The following is a 3,616-nucleotide window of genomic DNA, read 5'->3' as shown; positions in this document are numbered from 1 at the left end:
CATTGATTTCAGTTTTGTGTTACTTTGGTGTCTTATGTTGTTTAACCCTGAGTCAGTCCAGATTGACCAGAATGTTGATGAAAGGTAGCAAAGCCATACTGATTCGTCTTTGCTTAACCCATTAGCATTTAAACCAGCCATATTCTACCTGTTTTGTATTCAAAATGGCTAGATTTGGCCTCTCACACCTACCCTACGATGTCATTAAAAAAATAAACATTCACATCATCAAAATCTTGAAGCTATGAGATAATGCATAATTAATTCAAAACAATGTGACTAAATCATCATCGTCGTTTAACATCCACTTTCCATGTTAGCATGGATTGGACGATTTGACTGAGGACTAGTGGACCAGGAGGCGACACCAGGCTCCGATCTGATTTGGCAGAGTTTCTACAGATGGATTCCTTTCCTAATGCCAACCACTCCGAGAGTGTAGTAGGCGTTTTACGTGCCACCGGCACGAGGGCTAGTCAGGTGGTACTGGCGACGGCCATGCTCGAAATGGTGTATTTTACGTGCCACCTGCACAGGAGCCAGTCCATTAGCACTGGCAACGATCTCACTCGAATGTCTTTTCACGTGTCACTGGCACAAGTGCCAGGGAGGCGACGTTGGTAACGATCAACGGCCACGCTTGAAATGGTGTAAATAAGTATTACATTTGACAGTCATCAGAATGCGAAAGGGTTAAAGTATAATATATAGATATTTACTGTGTGCTCTATGTTGATGTAATCCTTTGCCTCCTTGATTTTATAGTTTCATAACTCTATTCTGTTTATATTGGTCGGACTCCTGCCCTCATCTTGATTGTTATTTTCACTACATTTTGGTTGTTTTACGCTTCACCCTCCTCGTGTTTTGTGTTGAAATCAGTTGTTGTATCAGAATTTCGAATTCGACCCTTTATTTGATCTACAGGGCTACAGAGAATGGAACGAGAACACTGTACTCCTGTAGATCAAATAAAGTGTAAGGACTGAAATTCAAACGCAACGACAGATTTCAACGCAAGACACCCGAAGGAGCCTAGAACATACAACTGCTGAAACATAGTGAAAGTTAGCAGTGATAGGCGTAGGAGTGGCTGTGTGGTAAGTAGCTTGCTTACCAACCACATGGTTCCGGGTTCAGTCCCACTGCATGGCACCTTGGGCAAGTGTCTTCTACTATAGCCTCGGGCCAACCAAAGCCTTGTGAGTGGATTTGGTAGACGGAAACTGAAAGAAGCCCGTCGTATATATGTATGTATATATATATATGTATGTGTGTGTCTGTTTGTCCCCCCAACATCGCTTGACAACCGATGCTGGTGTGTTTACGTCCCTGTAACTTAGCGGTTCGGCAAAAGGAGACCGATAGAATAAGTACTAGGCTTACAAAGAATAAGTCCTGGGGTCGATTTGCTCGACTAAAGGCGGTGCTCCAGCATGGCCACAGTCAAATGACTGAAACAAGTAAAAGAGAGTAAAGAGTCAAGATGAGGTTATCAATCCGATTAATATAAACAGTAGACATAATATAAATTCTCCATCTCAGGAATATAGAATTGTATTCTACCTTGTGCTACGTTTTCAGTTCACGTTTTGTTTCTATGGGATTCATTTTAAGACCTGCTGAGCTATGGGTATCCAGCTCTGTCAGCATGGTTCACAGATTATTTGTGGTCTCAGTGATGACTATGATGTCGTCTGCAAATTTGAGGTGTGTTAGTAGCTTGCCTTTGATATTCATTGCAAAGGCATAACCGAAATGAGGTAATTTGAGAATGAATCTGAGCAAACTGTGATCACAGAAGGCTGAAAGCACTGGATTGGATATACTGCAAGGTTAACAAGTAACAGGTGGACCTGTACAGTTACTTAGTTGTAGCCAAGAGATTGGAAAACACCACCTGGAAGGTCTCCACAAAATGGGAAGACAATTGAAAGGATTTGGGCTGAAATAGAAAAGAGTGATGTAATCAAGAAAGAATTGGATGTGCATTGTGACTGGCAGTATATAATAACTTCTAGTAGCCTGGTCATTAATATATCCCTTAAACATTATCGCGGATACATATTTCCTTCCTTTAAGATCTTATGTGTGTCTTACATTGGTTTCAAATTTCGGCACAAGGCAGCAATTCCTGGGAAGGAGTAAGTCAATTTACATCAACCCGACTGCTCTAAAATATTGATTTTAAATTTTGGCACAAGGCCAGCAATTGGAGGTGGGGTAAGTTGATTACATTGACCCCCCAGTGTTTAAGTGGTATTTATTTTGTTGGCCCCCAAAAGAATGAAAGGTAATGTGGGCCTTGGTGGAATTTGAACCTAGGACATGAAGTCAAATGAAATGCTGCTAAGAGTTTTGCCTGGTGTGCTAATGATTCTGCCAGCTCATCACATTAAATGTGTCTATAATGTTAACATAATTTAGAACAGACAACCAAACTTCACTGGATAAACAGAAATGTCTTTTAATATATTGACTCCCGAGCTACATTTCTCATTTTAATAGCACCACCATGTTTTTTTCACTATATCATGTGTGAGGTATGTATTATATATCATTTATCATTTAATGTCCGTTCTTCCATGCTGGCATGGGTCGGATGGTTTGACCAGGGCTGGTAAGCTGAGGGATTTACCAGACTCCAGCCTGACTTGCCACGATTTCTATGGCTGGATGCCCTTCCTAATGCCAACCACTTGGAGAGTGTAACCAGTGCTTTTACATGCCAGTTGCGTGACACCACTATCCATCACGACAACAATTTCACTTGGCTTGGTGGGTCGTCTACTCCAGCACGGCATATTGTCAAAGGTCTCAATCGTTTGTCATTGCCTGTGAGGCCCAACATTCGAAAGGTGTTTTACGTGCCACCAGCATCAGCTATATGGATTTTTACTCACTAGCCACTGGTGGGTTGTTTGGTATCTTCTGTTTTCATTATTATGTTTTTTGTTTTATTTATTTCATTTTACCACATTGCATGGTGAAACTCCGTATGATATAAATGAAAAAATTTATAAAATTTGTTTTCACCCATGTTGTGTGTGTGTATACTTTTATTTGTCATTTGATGATAGCCAGGGATTTTCAGTCGAAGAAATCAACCCCAAGAATTATTCTTTGTAAGCCTAGTACTTATTCTATCAGCCTCTTTTGCCAAACCGCTAAGTTACAAGGACGTAAACACACCAACATTAGTGATGAACGACTCTTGGAAAGTGTTATCAAACTATGGAAGGAAAGCTGTGTGTTGGAAGAAATAAATTCCGTTCAACGGTGGGAAAACAGTTTTCATTTTTTCCTTAATTATGAAGCTCAGTTTAAAAGAGAATACAGTTCAGGTCACCCTTTCCTGAAAAAAAAGTCAACAACCAAACTGTAACCAACATTTATCATAAACCAAAAGACTTGAAGCAATATCGTGTTTAGTTCATGCTACCTGAACACATCAAAAGAAATATTCCCTTTAATTTAGTGAAAAGGATTTGTACAATAGTGTCTGATGGAAATACTTTGGACCTCTGTCATCAAGACCTCAGAACAACACTGAGAGACACTATCCACCCTCACTTACAGATGATGGAATTAAACATGCCAAAAAAAAAAAAAAAAA

Source organism: Octopus bimaculoides, chromosome 21 (assembly GCF_046866305.1).
Source record: "Octopus bimaculoides isolate indiv1 chromosome 21, ASM4686630v1, whole genome shotgun sequence".
Taxonomy (NCBI): Eukaryota; Metazoa; Mollusca; class Cephalopoda; order Octopoda; family Octopodidae; genus Octopus; species Octopus bimaculoides.
Note: the sequence above shows the minus strand (reverse complement) of the source record.